The sequence below is a fragment of the Erpetoichthys calabaricus genome, chromosome 4 (assembly GCF_900747795.2).
Source record: "Erpetoichthys calabaricus chromosome 4, fErpCal1.3, whole genome shotgun sequence".
Taxonomy (NCBI): Eukaryota; Metazoa; Chordata; class Cladistia; order Polypteriformes; family Polypteridae; genus Erpetoichthys; species Erpetoichthys calabaricus.
Genome location: NC_041397.2, coordinates 144,825,610 through 144,844,783, shown reverse-complemented (window position 1 = coordinate 144,844,783; position 19,174 = coordinate 144,825,610). Strand labels below are relative to the sequence as shown.

The 19,174-nt window shown below is 39.0% G+C and overlaps 2 protein-coding genes across 2 annotated transcripts in view; one reads left to right on the top strand and one right to left on the bottom strand.

Moving 5' to 3' along the window:
• arl13b (ADP-ribosylation factor-like 13b) overlaps positions 1-19,174 on the bottom strand; it is a 326,110-nt gene that overhangs the window by 128,891 nt on the left and 178,045 nt on the right. The gene's annotated exons all lie outside the window — the stretch shown is intronic.
• Positions 1-19,174, top strand: part of LOC114650310 (E3 ubiquitin ligase TRAF3IP2-like) — a 99,024-nt gene that overhangs the window by 31,290 nt on the left and 48,560 nt on the right. The window lies entirely within an intron of this gene.

Sequence of the window (19,174 nt, the reverse complement as noted above, 5' to 3'; positions counted from 1 at the left end):
GCATTCCATGTAGTTCTTGCTCGGCGGTATACATAGGACAAACTTCAAAAAGAATCGCAACACGTATACAGGAACATCACAATGCCTTCAGAAGAAATGACTCACTATCATTGATCTATACGAATACTAAATCAACAGGACATACATTTAACTGGGACAATGTACAAGTAAAATTCAAGGCCAGTACTAAAAGTGCCAGAGAGCTGGCTGAATCCTGGTTATCAAATGAGAACGCCATCAACAGACACTTGGACATAAATCCAGGATATGCAAACTTAAGAATAACACATTCATAATAAACAAGACTTTACACCCAATACCAACCCCCCGACCACACTGACTTAGGTTTGACTAGTAAAAGCTTCTCAAAATGGAAATGACATTAGTTCTGAGTGTTGCTAACTGCCATAATGATTGCTGGCTATTTTTAAATGACAAGATGCATTTTGTACTAATACTGTTGTCTGTCTTTTTACTTTCATTTGAACAAACACAAGCTCAGATAAACGTTTAGTTGATATGATCTAGTTAGCTTTTTCTTTCATTTCTTTCTTGTTTATCTCCTGTCATCTGAGAGTGTGCTTTTCAAGCTATGAGTCAGTATACCATGTTTGTTTTAATGCTTTATTTTAAAGTTTGGCAAAGTATGCTACTGTGCTTTCTGAAATTTAGTATTTTCTAAAAATACTTTGAAATGTTATCTTTATCTTTTGTCCTTTTAACCTTTTGATATGGATCTCTGATAGAGCGTTCTTTTAATTTCAGTGTTTTTGTATTCTTTATTGTGCCCTTTATTTGATAATTTATTTGACTCAGGCGCCACCGAGAGTGGCAGCCTTTTCAGCAGCTCCATGTACGACTTTATTTTTCTACCTTTTACTTTTCTCTTTATTATTTTTGATCACTCCCATCACTTTCTTTTATGTGGATTCGTTCCGTGGACACTTACTTTTACTACGTGGACATGGATTTTTACACTCTGAGACTTGTCTATTCAAGTAGTCAACTTCAAGTGCTGAGAACAAATGCCAGTGTCGGTGTGGTTCCCTATTTACCCGACAAGGTAAGAAGGCGGTATCGTGGCAGCAGAGCCGGCACTAAGCTAAAAATGAAGCGGCTTGCGAGAAAGTGGTGTTTTTAGCCTTCTGTGATACTGGGAAGTGTGAACTCACTACCAAATAAGATCGACGAACTGGCTGCGCTGGTGAAAAATGTCAGAACCTACAGAGAATGCAGTTTGTTGTGCTTTTGTGAAACGTGGCTAACTTCCACCATCCCAGATGCTAACGTGGAGCTACCCGGGTTTAGCACAGTTACAGCGGACAGAAACACAAACACCTGCGGGAAGCACAAAGTAGGAGGTCTAGCTCTCTATGTGAATACAAAGTGGTGTAACTCTGAACATGTAAACGTCAAAATCTCCACTTGCTGTAGGGACATCGAACTGTTGGCCGTAAGTTTGCGTCCCTATTACTTGCCCAGAGAGTTTGGACACGTCATTGTTGTTATTGTTTACATCCCTCCTCGGGCGGACGTGGAGATAGCGAGTGACATCTGCGACATCTGACTGCTGTTGCTAAGTTACAAACGCAGCACCCTGAGGCGCTTGTGCTAATCCCTGGAGATTTTTACCATGTGACGCTGGACAAAACATTACCTGCCTTCTCCCAGTATGTGGATTGTAACACCCAGGGAAATAAGACTATTGACTTACTGTATGCAAACGTTAAAGATGCATACAGCGCCACCCCGCTGCCTGCGCTTGGGAAAGCAGATCATAACCTGGTTCTGCTTCAGCCTCACTACAAACCAAGAGTGAGGGAGCTACCTACAACCACATGCTCATTCAGGAAGTGTTCCCCTGAGGCAGAGCAGGCACTGAGAGACTGCTTTGGAACTACAGACTGGGATATCTTGCAGAGATCATTTAGTGAGAAAATTGAGGAGGTTGTTGACTGCACTACTGACTACATCAACTTCTGTATGGACATTGTAGTTCCAGTAAGAACAGTACGCTGCTATACTAACAACAAGCCATGGATTACAAGTGACATCAAGGGCCTTTTGAACCAGAAGAAAAGGGCTTTTAAAGGTGGTGATCCGCATGAGCTCAAGCGCGTGCAGAAGGAACTCCGAGTCCAGCTCAGGGCGGCGAAGGAGCAGTACAGGAGAAAGCTGCAGCAGAAGTTGCAGAATAACAGCATGAAGGAAGTGTGAGATGGGATGAAGATCATCACTGGCTGCAGCTCGAAGCGGGGTGCCACCATCGAGAGAGACGTGAAGAGCGCAAACCAAATGAACAACTTCTTTAACAGGTTTGACCACCCTAACCCACTCCCACCTCGGAGTACTACACCCTCCACCCATCCTTCTGCTAATACCAGCATAGGAGAGACATCCCCACCCACAATTACAGCAGTGCAGGTGAGCAAAGAACTGAGGAGACTTCGTGCCAGCAAAGCAGCGGGTCCAGTTGGAGTATTGCCACGACTGCTGAAGGTCTGTGCGCTGGAGCTGGGGAGTCCTCCACAGTGCATCTTCAACCTGAGCCTGGAACAGGGGAGAGTCCCGAGGCTTTGGAAAACATCTTGTATCACCTCAGTCCCAAAGGTATCGCGTCCTAGCGAGCTGAACGACTTCCGGCCTGTCGCTCTTATGTCGCATGTGATGAAAACCATGGAGTGGCTGCTGTTTCACCACCTGAGGCCACAGGTACGACACGCCCTCGACCCTCTGCAGTTCGCATACCAGGAGAAGGTGGGAGAGGAGGATGCCAAAATCTACATGCTACACCGTTCCCTCTCCCACTTGGACAGAGGCAGTGGTGCTGTAAGAATTATGTTTTCTAGACTTCTCTAGCGCCTTCAACACCATCCAACCTCTGCTCCTTATGGACAAGCTGACAGAGGTGGGAGTACATTCATACTTAGTGGCATGGATTGTGGACTGTCTTACAAACAGACCTCAGTATGTGCGTCTCGGGAACTGCAGGTCTGACATTGTGGTCCGCAACAAAGGAGCACCGCAGGGGACTGTACTTTCTCCGGTCCTGTTCATCCTATATACATCGGACTTCCAATACAACTCGGAGTCCTGCCACGTGCAAAAGTTCGCTGACGACACTGCTATTGTGGGCTGCATCAGGAGTGGGCAGGAGGAGGAGTATAGGAACCTCATCAAGGACTTTGTTAAATGGTGAGACTCAAACCACCTACCCCTGAACACCAGCAAAACCAAGGAGCTGGTGGTGGGTTTTAGGAGGCCTAGGCCCCTCCTGGAACCCATGATCATCAGAGGTGACTGTGTGCAGAGGGTACAGACCTATAAATACCTGGGACTGCAGCTGGATGATAAATTGGACTGGACTGCCAATACTGATTCTCTGTGCAAGAGAGGACAGAACCGGCTATACTTCCTTAGAAGACTGGCATCCTTCAACATCTGCAATAAGATGCTGCAGATGTTCTATCAGACGGTTGTGGCGAGTGCCCTCTTCTACGCAGTGGTGTGCTGGGGAAGGAGCATAAAGAAGGACACCTCACGCCTGGACAAACTGGTGAGGAAGGCAGGCTCTATTGTAGGCATGGAGCTGGACAGTTTGACATCCGTGGCAGAGCGACGGGTGCTCAGCAGGCTCCTATCAATTATGGAGAATCCACTGCATCCACAGAACAGTATCATCTCCAGACAGAGGAGCAGCTTCAGCGACAGACTGCTGTCACTGTCCTGCTCCACTGACAGACTGAGGAGATCGTTCCTCCCCCAAACTATGCGACTCTTCAATTCCACCGGGGGGGGGAGGGGTAAACGTTAACATTATTCAAAGTTATTGTCTGTTTTTACCTACATTTTTATTACTCTTTAAAATTGTTTTATTTTTTTGTATCAGTATGCTGCTGCTGGAGTATGTGAATTTCCCCTTGGGATTAATAAAGTATCTATCTATCCATCCATCCAGTGCAAGTCTGAGTTCCATATTGTTATTTTACATCTTTTTCATGATTTATCCAAGTTTATGATCATGGAGCACATTGAGTGCAAGGCAGAAATGACCACTGGGCAGAGTAGCAGTCCATTACAAGCCGTACACACTTGTATCTAACACTGATATCAGTGAATGTATACAAACCTCTCCTTTCATTTGACTTTGTGATTTACAAGCTAAGAATCTGTATACCCTGTTTGTTTCAGTGCTTTGTATTTTACAGTTTTCCAAAGTATGCTGGGCCAGGATTTCAATGTTCTACTTGAGCGGCATTAGTTACTGACAACCATGACTGCAACGGAATCTTCAACTATTTGACCCAAGCCTAGTTTATTATTTGCTCGCCCATATAAGAGATGCTGCATTGGTTGCAGTGTTTAAAGAAAGAATAAATATTTACTCTGTAACTGGAGTGCTAGGTTGTTGTACCGTGTTAGCCATTATGAATGTAGTGAGAAGTCAAGCAAAATGACACCTTTTTATTGTTTATTTATTCTATATTGTTTATTGTTTATATTATTTATTTTAGTTAGCCAATAAAGGTGTCATTTTGCTTGACTTTCACTATCTTCTTAACTGGAAAATGGACCTTCAAGTAGATTATAAAACAAAAGTATCATGGTTGATAAACAGAGTGTTCATCACATTCTGTAAGTGTCATGGGCACTAGTGTGCACTGTAGTATGTTTTGGAAAAGCAGGGTAGTCAGGGGCCTAGGTTAGATTAGACTTTGACTTGAAGTCTTTTCATTGTGTTTTTCTTCTCTTTTACAAACTGTTGATAGATTAATATTTGATACCATTAATGATAGAATATTAATCAAAATGAAATAAAGACAGGCATTTTTCTGTTAAGCAAAAAATGTAATAGTGCTTTGTGCCAGAACATAAAATATATCCCTTAATTTATAATAGTGGTTTTGGGTAAAGCTGAAAATTAGTCCCATTCACAACTTAAGTATGTTTAATTAGGGATAAAAACTGCATGGATGTTGAGATTCATTTATTTCTGTATAAAAGAAAAGAAAATCATAAAATCTGAAATAAATATGACATTAAATAATACCAGCAGTGTTTCAGCATAGTACTAAAAGATCACTGTACATGCTGGAATGCTTAAATATGGGGAGTTGTGCTCTGTTTACAATGACAAGATAATTCCAGTGTTACAGCATTTATCTATAGTTTACCTTTTGTTTGCACTGAAATAATAATTTTATGGTGCTTTACACAAATATTCAGCAATTGTTTGTTCCATCCATTTTCCACCTCGCTGAATCCGAACACAGGGTCATGGGGGTCTGCTGGAGCCAATCCCAGCCAACACAGGGTGCAAGGCAGGAACCAATCCCGGGCAGGGCACCAACCCACCTCAGGACACACACACACGCACACACTAGGGCCAATTTAGGATTGCCACTGCACCTAACCTGCATGTCTTTGGACTGTGGGAGGAAACCCATGCAGACATGGGGAGAACATGCAAACTCCACGCAGGGAGGACTCGGGAAGCGAACCCGGGTCTCCTGACTGCGAGACAGCAGCGCTACCACTGCACCACCGTGCCACCTTCAAATTAACAATATGAGGTGATAATTATTCAAATACCTGTTGTAGCATAAGATTTGTGTTGAAGAAATCTGTAAATTCAGCAGTGGCAAGACCTAACCACAGTGACTTGCAGACTGTAATGCATAGGATATGCAAACGTGAATGTAAAAAAGATAGATTTCCATCAACACATTCTGATGGGCAAAACGCACAATCTTAAAGTCTAAAGATATAGAAAGCAGTAAGAAACCATGAGGCACTGTGCTCCTAATTGTATAGATCTCATATCCTTTCATGGAGTCTTGTTGCATGATATGCATTCCATAGCCATTGTTGTACAGTTTACTAGTGAACTAATATTCACTGCACTGTGGAGATGAAGACTGAGGCAATTGTGGCCATCTTCTGCAGGCAATCCTTCCAAATTTAACTGTAGCTTACACTAAAGCTATATTTATATTTACACTGGGAAATCAAAAATTTCTAAATTCCACATGATTGTGTGAAGGGGGACATAGTGGTTAGTATGGTTTCCAAAATGTGTTTGATTTTTTTTTATAAACCCCTATAATACCCACAGATGTTCAAATTATTGCCAGTTTTATACCGCTATATAACTGGTTTAGAAACAGATTTGTATGTGCTTTGAGAGTGAAATAATAATAAGAGATTAATTGCATTTAAATAGTGTTCTACACAGCCTTGATAAATAGAGGTTTTGCATTCATCCTCTCATTGTAATGAGCATGTCTACAGATGTCCATCAGTCCAAGCATCCATCCATTTTCTAACCAGTGTATATACAGTAGTTTAGTATTGTGAGGGAAGACCTTAAACATATGTTTGGGATGTGGAAGGATTAGCGGCACTAACAACAAGAAAGCATTGAGACAAAATTCAAATTAAGTGGCTATTTGGCTTGTTTGCACTGGCAGTGACATGAGTTGCTCCATTTGTTAATACTAAAATAACATTTATTTAGTACTTCAATGTTTCAAAGGAACAAGGCATGTTTTCCTATTCATACATGTACTGAGTTAACAGGAACGTGTTATCACGGAAACATGCAGGTAGTGGGACAATCAAAATGACACAATTCCTTACTAAATATGAATCTGCAATCACTAAATTTGTCATTTGTTTGGCCTTTAAAAGTGAACTAATGGTACGTTAAGGAAAGTAATGCTTTATCACAGTTATAAATTTACTGAATACAGTAATGATAGCAAAGTGAGTCTCTTCATTTTGTAATTTCACACAGGCCTCAGCAATAACAGTCTGATCTCTCACATACGAAACAGAAACCTTTCAAACATCAAAACAAAGGCTGTTATACAGGAGTTCTGAAATAAAGGACTAATGTAAATCTGACAAGTTTGATTTCACTCGGGAAGCTTTAAAGTTGAGGCAAATATTTAAAAAAAAAAAAAAAAAAGAGGGACAGATTTAGAAAATTAAAGCACCATGAGATTCTGACATTTCAAATTTGAATTAATTAAACTTATCCATTAAATATTACTCTTTAGTAATGTTGAGTTGCTACATATAGACCACAGCCTTGGTTGCCACGCAGAGATTCTGTTTAGGGAAGACACCCCTGCGGAGGCGGCTGAATGAAGAAGAGACTTGTTGAAGGCAATTCACAATCTCTTCAGTCACAGAGGCATCACTAGAGATTGTTTTTGAGGTAAGGGAATGATTGCATGTCCCCCAATGTCGCATTGCCAGTTTTGATGCCCGTTGGAGGATCTGTGTGGTGGAAGGCAGTCTGAAGAGTCAGCCTCTTGGACGTGCTGATTTCCTGGCCCATCTAGGAATAGGCCAAGCATATGGATGCACCAGTCTACTGAAGGATTTCTGGGTAAAGTGTTATGCCAGCAGCATCATCGGCATACTAGTGCTCATATATAATTGTTGAGGAGTTTTTTGAGTGGGCTGACAATCTTCAGAGGATGAAAATATTGCTATCCATTTGTTACTGGATCTGCACTTCGTCAGTGACATCCAATGCATTTCTGGAGAGAAGGTCGATAGCATCAAGGTAAATGTTGAAGAGCACTGCAGCCAAGACACAGCCTTGCTTAACACTAGCAATGGTTTTTGAAGGGAGCAGATGCTTCCCCGCCAACAAGGCCATTCATGTTAATTCCTTCATGGAAGAGACTGAGTATAGTGAGGAATTTTAGGGGACATCCTAACTTATTGAGCACTTCCCAAAGAATCTTACAATTGATGAAGGTGAAGTTGATGTCTCTCTGGTGTTCTCAAGCCTTCTTCAATAGTTGGTGGGTGACAAAGATCATATTGATCATGCTGCATTTGGTCAAAAGCCAGTTTGTGACACTGGAAGTACTCCAGAGTCTGCAATGTGACAGCGAAGCATAACACAGGCAAGAACTTGTCCAGTAACATCCAGCCGTGAAATACCACTGTCCAATTGGTCCATCTTGTAGATGGTGATGATGGTAGAATGTTTCAATGAATCAGAAATTTTGCGGAGCTTGCAACACAGATTGAAGTTTGGACTTCCTGGAGAGTTGGACATTCATCTAGCTCAGGGACATGGAGAAACATGAGGGGTCTCCTCAAAAATGACATTATTTGCTGAGTTTATTTAGATCAAGAGTTCCTGAAAACTGCAATGCCCAGTGATCCATGATCTTCTGCTTGTCATTGAGGATTGTTGCGCTATCTGCAGACCAGACTGGAACAACGTTGCATCGAACTGAACCATAAATTCATTTGATAGCATTGTAGAACTCGTAGGTCTTGCTCTCATCGGCAAAGTGTTGGATTTCACCAACTTTGTTGATCTATTAGTCACTCTGGTTTAATAGACTGTGCTGTGTAACTGATTTAATTATTCTCCACATCCACAGGAGGGAAACCAATGATGAATGCTGCATTCTTGCCCACCAGAAGGAGGAGAATCTTGTCTGTGGCCTCATCAAACCAGTCTGGTTTCTTTTTCCTTGCAGAATTCACAGGCTTTTTAAGAGCAGGATTAGAAGGCTGTGAGCAGCAAGATCCACATTTCATCAACATCGGGATTGGTAGTAATGATGTCCCCACGTGTGGTAGAGATTGGGATATGTTTAAGCTGAGCTTGCAGATGAGTTGTAAATGCTTCTCTGGTGTTCATGCTCGCAATAGATGCAATATCTTGTGGTGTGGCTTGGTAGGTTGTCTTCTAGTAAGTGGTCTGAATACAGCATGGAGGATGTCCAGAGTCTACCCAGAATTCTGCTTCTTGCCTCTCTCGTATGATCGGGACATCCTAGAGATCACACTGATGGAGAATATCGTAGTCCAGAAGCTGCCAGGTTCTTTGTATCAAGGATGCATGCATTTCATCTTGAGTTTATTGGGGAGCTGAAACATTGCATTGATAATGGACAAGAGACTCCTTTAAGGGAAACATAGAAGTTGTCTTTTTCTTCCTCTGTAGAGTCCAGCGTGGGAACATATGTGCTGATGATTGTCATATGGGAGCATTTTACCAGGGTAATTAAGCACAAACTGATGTCAATGGGAGCTCCGGAATTTTTGGGAAGAGTTCATTCTTCACATCAAGGCCAATTCCGTGTATCAGGATCTTTTATCTTGCCTGAATTAACAATTCTTCCATCTTTACTATCCCAGAATGACTTCATGCTGCACAGTTAGAGGGGTCTGGTTGAGGATTGACCTGTGATATGTTTTTCCTTCTTCTCACTTCTCTTTAGTGCTTTATATCATGTTGCAGTAGACTCCTCTTTGGGGTGTGCGAGCTATTCTGCTATCAAATTTATACATGCTTTTTTGTTTATTTTTTTTAAGCCGTCTCAATCCAGACTGTGTAGATTATAGCATGACACTATGAAGTTTTGATATTGAGTCCATCATTGTTGACAACACATCTAGTGGTACATAGAGTTTTGCTGCAGAACATTGAGAATGTAAAGAAGATGGTAGAGACCTAATAACCAAACAAAATAATCACTATAATTTTTTATATGTAAGAGAAAAATGACCATGCTGAGTACTAATCATAAAAAATATACCAACCATCCGTTCATCTGCCAAACCTACTTTATCCTGAGTAGGATTATATGGAAATTGGAACCTTTCACATCAAGTAATAGGGTGCATCGCTGGAGCAATTCCTTGACAGGGTACCAGTCCATCGCAGGTTTAACACACACACACACACACACACATATACATCCTCTGAGCCAATTTAGCAATCCCAGTTCATGTAACCTACTTGTCTTTGAACTGTGGAAGGAAACCCACATGGACATGGGGAGAACATCCAAACACTACTCAGGGAGGACTACTTTGTGTGTTATTGTGCTGTGCCGCCCTATAACAAATAAACCTTGTGCTCGTAAAATAAGTTTCCAACATTAAAATGAAAGAGACTTCTCTGATATTTAAATCTTTGCTGTTTTGCTTTGACACATATGTGGAACTGCCTGACCACAAAGCATTACATTAGTTAATTGTGCTTAAAGTGAATTTGTGAAATAGCTTTTAAAAATTCTGCCAAGTAAGAAGTCAGCTTAATTTCACAATTCTTCTAATATGTAGGAACGCAAGTTTTAGTAATTGTGTACAACTGTGATTACTGTAAAATCTATGATTAAGTAATGCCTAAAGTGCGTTACTATTTTCATCTGTTAATCTAGAGTATTAATCAGAGGATTCATTTTATAGAGCTTTCTTATATTGCATAATACTTTCAGTCCATATTGAGTAGAGGTTTGCCATTTTCTTATTTCAGTGTCCATCTATACTTTTGCATATTGTAAATGAGGATAGTATGTGTTCTCATTAATCCATTTTGAGTTTACCTTCACTTTGGTTAACATTGTTTTGAGTGGAGCAGCTATGTCTCTCTCTCTCTCTCTCTCTCTCTCTATATATATATATATATATATATATATATATATAATTACAGTAGCTTCACATATGAACTGTAGTGTTTTTATCCATTTACCCCGCACTGTAGTATTAGTCTATATACTGTATGTCTGAGGTGCTTAGAATGTTAATTAAATTTAAAATGCTGTTTTTATTTGAAATTAATTATAGTTTTGATTCTGAAGTAAATATTTATTTTGAAGGGAAGGAGTAGATCAAAAGTTGGTAGTACAATAAGAGAATTTTCTTGTATCTGTTAATACTATGAGTGTCAATCGAACATAAAGTTTGAAAGGACGTAGGACCTTTCACAATTTTGTGAAACCCTACTGACTTAATCGGTGTGTTTCTACAACAGTTTATATAGTCTTCAACCAATAAGGTTACTTCAGTGGTACTGATCGTAGTTTATGCGGCTTATAACCCCATTGTGGATTCTGGGAGTTTGTTTGTTTTTTAGCCCTTCGGCCTCATTTCAGATTTTTGGAGAAAGGACATTTTTAAAACTAATTTAAACAATGGTTTTCTGTCCTTGAATAAACTAGATAAGATGTAGTTTTGCAACAGAGTTAATTTTTTTTTTTTCTTTTTTTTTTTTTTTTTTCCTTCATGTACACTTAAGGGAGGGCTACATTTACGAACACTTATAACTCCAAGGCCAATCAACGGGGTCAAAGATTAAACAATCCCCAAATGCAAGATTTGCGTATTTAGTATGGGAACAAAAAACACACAGTCGCATGGAAAGTAAATACTGCAAGTTTGGGAACTGATAGTCAAAATGCTAGATGCTGAACCCAACGTGTGAAACAAAATTAGTTGCTTAATACAATTTCCTTGTTTCCATGCCTGTGTTATAAAAGTTGTCAATGTGAGAACACATGCTGTATTTAAAAGTTATCATTGTGCGTGTCACTGGAACAGGCAAAATGTTGAGGACCCATTTTATCTGGTCTGTCCAATGTTGCTTTGTTATTTATAATACTTGACTTGATTCAGTAGTGTAATTTTGATTTAATATATCGATATGCAGTTTGATGAGGAAGCTAGAGTTCTGTGTAAAGTGCATTGTGGTTGGAGAGAAGGGGAGAGGCTAGAGTCAAGGAGCGAACAGTTTTGTTATTTCTTAAATTGCTTTCATCTTCAAATTGGCTAATCCTTTAAATGTTTTTATTCACATACATAGTATTTGTTTGTATGACCCCTGTTTCATTAAGAAAATGGATATTAAATTTTAGTGATTAAATTATTAATTATATCTGCTGTATTTCCTAGCCATTGGATATTTATTAGACACTATTTTAGAATGTTTAGATACAATTTAGTCAATTTAGTCTTATGTTTTAATGTAAAACACAATACAGTCATGGGCCTCCTTTAGTCAAAATCTTAATTTACTTTTATGCTGAGCTATGACCTGTAGGTGTTTCCTGCTATGTCTATTTTTAATTAATTTTAAATTTGTGGCAAAATTTTTAATTTGAGACGCTTTCACGGTTTTATTGTGGGTATAAGTCTGGACTAAACTAAAATGTGGGATACTATATAGTATGCCTTTACAGTCATAGAGTAGGAGCCTGTAGTTGCTCTAAATAGTTAACTAGGCAGCCATATATTTGGAGTGGACAAAAAGATTGAGACCATCCATGTATTATGTAAAGAGTTGTAATTATTTAAATAGATCAGGGGTCGGCAAACTTTTGGTGGCAGGCTGAATTGTCAATAGTGATTCATACAGCTAGCTAGCTGCATATAAAACCAAGATAAGACTATGAACCAAGATAATTTAACACAGATGTTAACTTTAAAAATAGTCGTTTCAAGATATGATTTAATTAAAAGCTATTAAGAGTGATTCTCAAATGCCAATGTGAGCAATTTTAAAAGTGATCTCACTATGACACTGTTTTAGTTACAACATGGAACTGCGCGTTTCTGCTCAAACTGTTGATATGAAATTAATAACTGGTTTTCACAATTCATTCATTATGAGGATTTGAATCTGTAAGTTTTCTTGTATATATGCTTTCAGTAATTTTCATTATTGAAAAGACCTGCTCACACAACTGTATTTGCTATATTAAATATATGGTAAAAACTTAATTATTTATGGATTATAGTGCATAGCAGCTTATTACACTACACCAGCCAATAGCAACATTGTATTGTTGAGAATGGATGGAATGTTCGGTAGTTCTAAAATAAAAACAGGACTGATTGTGCCAGTGTCAAAGGCTGAATGTGACCCGTGGACCATAGTTTTCCGACCCCTGACATAGACTATACTTTTTTAGATGCAGTCCAGGATGCAGTCTCGCCAGTAAATAGCAAAGAATGCTATCATTGATTTCATATTTCGGTTCACCAGCTCATTGAGATTACATTGCCTAAGGTACGCTGTGTTCTTTGAGTGAACTACTAGCCATTGCTTACAGGAGTCTTCAACCATTGCTGACGGTGTTTTTTTTCACCCACGCATTGCATGAATACTTCTTCCTTAAGGTTGGATCAGGTTTTCTTGGTTGTGGCATGAACCAACATGAGTAGCACCACCCACCTAGTAAAATACTCCATAACTATCATCAAGAAGGTCTTGCTGTCTCTCCTGATTGGAAATGGTCCCATTAAGTCCATACCTAAACAGTCCCTGTTGATAGTATGGTGACTAGCTGTAGCTGTTCAGAGGGTATTCCAGTTGGGGACTTGTACACACAGTACATGGGAAAAGACGTCCTTGCAAACCTATTGGCCAACATGCCCTATCTAAGATCTTAAATAGTATCATTTTAAGTTAAAGGTAGGTACTGATCTTTCTTTCTTCGTAGTATTGTAGGAACTTGGGGACATGCATCTTGAGATTCACCAAATGATAATGATAGCACCGATCCTTTGTTGACATACAGTAGTATAGCACTTCTGGATTTCCTTACATGGGCAGGTCTTTCCCCACTACCCTCTCTCAGTCCCTGACATATAGGACTGGCAGCTTGAGACTAGACTATGTTCTGCATGCTCAGGGGAAGATCAGGTTGTTTGAGAATACTCTTCTCTGCTGGACTGGATTTGTCATCCAGATGCATGAAGTAGTAACGCAAGTTAGTACTTTTGATGAAGCACATTAAGGGGGTCTGTGGCAGTGTAGGGTGTTAAAAAATAAAAATGGTGCAGCTCAGGCACTGTGGGTGTGGGTGCATGTGATAGTGTAGCTGGGCAGCCCTGAAGTACTTAATGATGTGTGATTAGTACAACCAGTTTCTTTATTGATGCTCCTCAGGTTGTAGTTAAGGCACCTGCACACACAAGAGTATAAAAAGGAGCCTAAGCAGGTTAGAGAAAGTAGAAAGATTTGAAAATTAAGAAAAAGATGTAAGAAAGAAAATAGGGAGAAAAATCAAAGTTGAGTGTTTTGTTGTCAAGAGAAAGGAATATTGGGCAAGCAAGCTGGTGTAATGGGTAGGATGCTTGGCATTCAGAAGTTGGCTCCATGGTGAGTGAGCGGTACAATGCTTATGGGGTAGGGATGTTTTGTTACTGGAGGGCTTCAGGAGATCATCCTATGGATTTTAATGCAAAGGTGGTGGGATGATGGAGCTGAGCTTGAATGCCCAAACGGTGACCAACTGAGATGGCTGGGATCATAGCTAGTTCAAAGAGTTGACCATGCTTGATGGAGTCTGTGCTACTGTCTGAGCAAACCTGGCAAATGAGCAGAGGCTGAAAAGAATCAGAGGGGCACAGAGGCTTAGAACAGTATGAGATGTAATTGATTTTATCCCTCTGATTTTCTTATTCCTGTTTTTATTCTTTTGAATTATTTATTGATTACTTATTAACTGATTAGAACACCCAATGATGAAGCATTTATTTCTTTTGGAATTATTTATTAATTAGATTAACTGCACTGCACATTATTTTGTAGGACACTGCTAAAATACAACTGCGTCATGCACTTCTTTTGCTGCTATCCTTGTTGTTATGACCCAGATGGCTGGGGAAATAAGGACACATGTCTATCAGGTTCAAGAAGGTTGTTAATGCCAGATGTGGGCACCTCAGGCATCCCACTTCAAACCAAATTGCTATGAGCCTTCCTCTTGACCTTATGGACCCCACTGCCTGGTAACATACTCCAGTCATCTGGACCATGACTGGTAGATGGTAAGCTCTACTGACACCAATGAGTGCATTCTTAACAACAAGGACATTGACAGGTGGCAACCTTCCTGTGGATACAGAGCCACAACCTTGCCCTTTTTCCCCTGCACCCTCCTCTCAGCAAGAAACAATTTCACTTTTGCACATTGCCTAAGTTACTCACGAGACTCCTTTGAGCTTTTCTTATAAGCTGTATTTTGTTAAGTTAAAAGTGGTGCCAGTATCTACATCTGCCTTGCCAGTAACATGTTGTACCTGAACAGGCACGGTATAAAATAAAATTCATAAAAAAATATTTTACTGGTATCCTAAAGATAGTAGAAAATCTGTGGATACAGATGTTCAACACAGATTAGCAAATCTGTATATGTAAAAGGAAATAGGATATCTGATTTTCTGTGAATTTGTAAATGTCTTAAAGGTGTAATGTGTGTGTATGGTGTTGTATTTTAATAGTATAAGAAAATTAGCAGTAAGTGCTGTGCAGTTCAACCTGATTAGTAAGTTGTTGAAAACTGGAAGGTAGCCATGTCTTATTCTTCGTTTGCTGGCAGCAGCATTAGTAGTATGAGCAAGTAAATGAGTGAAAAACTGTACTTTTATTCATTTGAGAGAGGTGAATACCTTCTATCTAATCTATCTGAGTAGCAGAATGTTAATGAGCATTCCAAAATTTAAGAAGTTCATCAGTGTTCACAGTTAATCATTTGTACATTTGTTATTTACTAAAAAAAAAATAAAACAAATACAACACATTATACTGGTATCTAATCTTTGATTATACCATCATATGGTCTTTTGGCCATCCACTCCTAGCTTGCAGCATGGTGACACTGACAGAGGGTTCAGTTGAGGCTTTTTTATTCTACTACTAACCCTATCGGCAGCTCAGACTGTTTCCATTATACATCAGAGGTTTATTAACATATCAAATGACATCACCCCCCTCATTGTAGCCGTCACACAAAGGTCATATGTATTAGGGGTGGGCAATATAGCCTCAAAATTATAAATTTGTTATGATATTTATAACAATATAGGAAAATACTGGACAATGTTTTATTGGTGGTTGCAGTTTCTCCATTCTTTTTTTCCCAATGAGCTACTGTTTTTGATGACAAACTGCCTGATTCGAAGTGTGAATCTATTGCCTCAAGGTGCCAGCAGCAGCATTATAGCACACTAGTGATGACACAGCATTTTATACACTATTCAGTGACTAAGCATAAGTCAAGTGTAAACACAAAAGTAGACTAGGTAGTGTTTTCCCTGGAAATCTTAAATAAAAGTATAACATGCCTGCCTAATAGTTTAGTTTAACAATAATAATAACTAAAGTAACTTAACCTTGTATTTTTTCAGGTGCCTGCATAATATTGTCACCTAATAAAACTGACCTCAAATTGTAAGTACAAAAGTAAACCAATCACAGCACTCCAAACACACCTTCAGTCATACTCATTACATACTCATTAAATACTCATTACATATAAAAAATAAAATAAAAATGCTGTCAAACCTTAATCAGGGAAAAACTTTGCTGAAGATCTTGGTCTATAGTATGTGAATATTAGAATAGCACATCAAGACACCCTTACCCTAATTTGTTAAGCAATAAAAGGTCAGTAAACATGATTAGGAATGTGAAGGTTTCCAAAGTTCTGAAAATTTATTAATATAGCTATATTTGATTCACTAATTATGTTCAGCACTACAAAGAGCACAATATTATTAGGGGTGTGAGATATTGATAAAAAATTATACCTTGATATTTTCTGGGACTTTGACCATAATGATAATTAGATGCTATTTTGCATCTTTTAAAAATGTGTTTGTAAAAGTTTTACTGATCTAGCTTGGTGTTGTTAATTGTAGCTTACTAATGAGATTAATGGAAACTACACTTAAGGAAAACAGGTCTTAATTATTTACTTAAAAATGAAGTAAAATAACACAAAAACATTAAAATCCCCAGTCAAAATATTACTGAGATCAAACGGTGCAAGTGTGAGTATACCATTTCAAAGTGGCCTACAGGATTTACACAAAAGACCAACAGAACTACTATAATGAGAGTATTTTAAACAGACGCTTACCCTTAATGTAAACAAGATATGAATCCAAAGGGAATGAAATACTAATCATAATTGAACTATAGGGCATGAACATTGCAGTCTGGATAAACATAAACTGCTCTGCTGTAAGGTGAATTGTGCAGCATACAAGCAAGAACTAAAATCTAACACATTCTACTCTACAAATCCAAAGTTCTGTCAAACACTGCACAGGGAAAAAACTATAGATAGATAGATAGATAGATAGATAGATACTTTAGCATTTGTAAACAAGTTCTATCCATTATTGCACAAAGATATCCAAAAAATAAAACTGTAAAATTTTACTGAGGAATTTTCAAGTTGTGTGACAGAACACCATTCTGTCCACAGCATCTGGCTTCAGAGCAGCACGGTTACATGTTACATTTCCTCCGGTGCTGAAAGCCCTCTCAGAAGGGCTGCTTGCGGCAGTAATGCACAGGTACTTTTTTGGGGAAATGTATTTCTTGTGTTTTCCACCACTCAAATGGATTTTCATCACTCTCCACCTCCGGTATCATCAAGTAGCTCTTGATCTTTTTTTTAATAGCAATGTGCAAAGACTTGCCTTCTCTGAATTCCTGCAGTTGAGGGGCCTGGGGTAGGGCTGTCTTCTTCTGTCACCATAGCCGAAAGTTCTGTCGTAACAGCATCCCAACATTTTCCTGTGTTAGGACAAGATACCTGTGCTTTTTGTCTGTAGTTAACACATGATGAATGGCCTTTTCTTAATTAATAAATCTCTCTGTCGTGTTATGTTAAGCCCCATTTTGTTGGTGTCTCTATGCTCTGGACGTTTCAGCTGCACTTGTGCATCAGTAAGTGCTTTCTTCTTTTTCCAGTTATTGGGGAAAAGCTCCGACCACCTTTTTGTAAACTCCAATGGCACTGTCAATTCTTAGATCCCGTGTGTTCCTCTCTGGAAAACATTTAATTTAAAAAGAAAAACATTATGAGCAAGTTGAATGTTGTGCTGGTATGTAATAATGACATTATAATATTATTTTATATTACATTCACATTAGTTATATTACTTTGTCATTAACAGCTTTACCTACTGCCGCTGTTCCTTTTTGTATTTTTAAACATCCTAATAAATACAAGATAACTGCAATTTAAGGGAAAATTTATAGAGGAATCCAAATTACTGACCAACGGCACTATGAAGCATATGTCCAAAACAAGGAAGCCTCTTTCAGTTGTTAATCCAGAGTGCACTGACATTTGCCCTGCTGTCTGTTGTAATGCAAACTGTGTGGTCTTCTCACAGCGACCATCTTTCACACCTTCCACAATGATGTTGTCTTCAGGGAAACAGGATGTTTGCAAAGTAGCTTTACAGCTGCCAGGTTTCATCAATGAAATGCACTGTCAAGGTATGGCTTGGATGTTCAGCTTGACCATAAATATGTTGTTTTCGCGAAATGTGAAGCCTTCTGCAGTTTATGCATCGGAGTTTGGTGACATGAATCATACAATTTAGGTAGAGCTGTTTGACTGAGATATTTTTGTCCAGGCATTGTGTATCTTGGGTCTAAATTATTCAGATGTTGTTTGAAACCATCCCTCTCAACCGCCTGAATTGGCACCGTATGTTTTGCAATGTAATTGGTGACAGCATTTGTTATATCATGCCATCTGTTGCTTTTCTTATGGTATGGCACATTTTTGCAGAATGATTCTGCTAAAATTTGCTGAGTGTGTATTTGTGCTTGTCCCTTGGGTGATTTAGACTTGTTATGGACAGCTGACTCCTGAAGCTTTTCGTATTCTTGATATTCTCTGTGGTGTTTAGTTTTGCAGATAATGAAACAATTTGGTTATCAAGCTGTCTTTAACGGCAACTGATTTTTGACGTAGTTTGCAGATTGCTTTCTTTTGAGCAATGTCAGTCTTTTCAAAGCCAATCCACCTCTTTGTGATTGAGGATGATCCACGTCTTGCAATTAAATCTAATGACATTGATTGCAAGACTGTTTTATTACCTGGAGCCTTTATTAGGCAGCTATGCTAGCTTAACTTGCGGTGCGCAGATCATGCATGTCTGTGTGTTCGCTTTGTGCTCGAGCAGTAGTTTATCCTATTAAAAGTAAGAGTATCTAAGCCTCACAACCAAAGTTAGCTGTGACTTGAAAGATTTTCTGTTTAACAGACTTTCCATATATGAATGTGACAGATTTTTTGTTGAAGTGTACAACACTATTCTATTAAATTTGAAGCATCAGACATCAATATTCAAACCAAAATGGCCAAAAACGGGTTATTCTTACATGGCTGTAGAATTGTGTGGATGGTGCGTAATCAAACATCCTGAACTCATCCTAGGCTTTAAGATATAGAGTGCCCATTCTCTGATCCTAGGTCACCTACTTCTGTTTCATGCATGATAAGATGACAGATGAACGGTGACCATTCAATAAATCAGGCTTTGTTAGCTAATAGCGAAGTTCTCCCAGTAGCTTATCGAGATACTTTTTACAGTA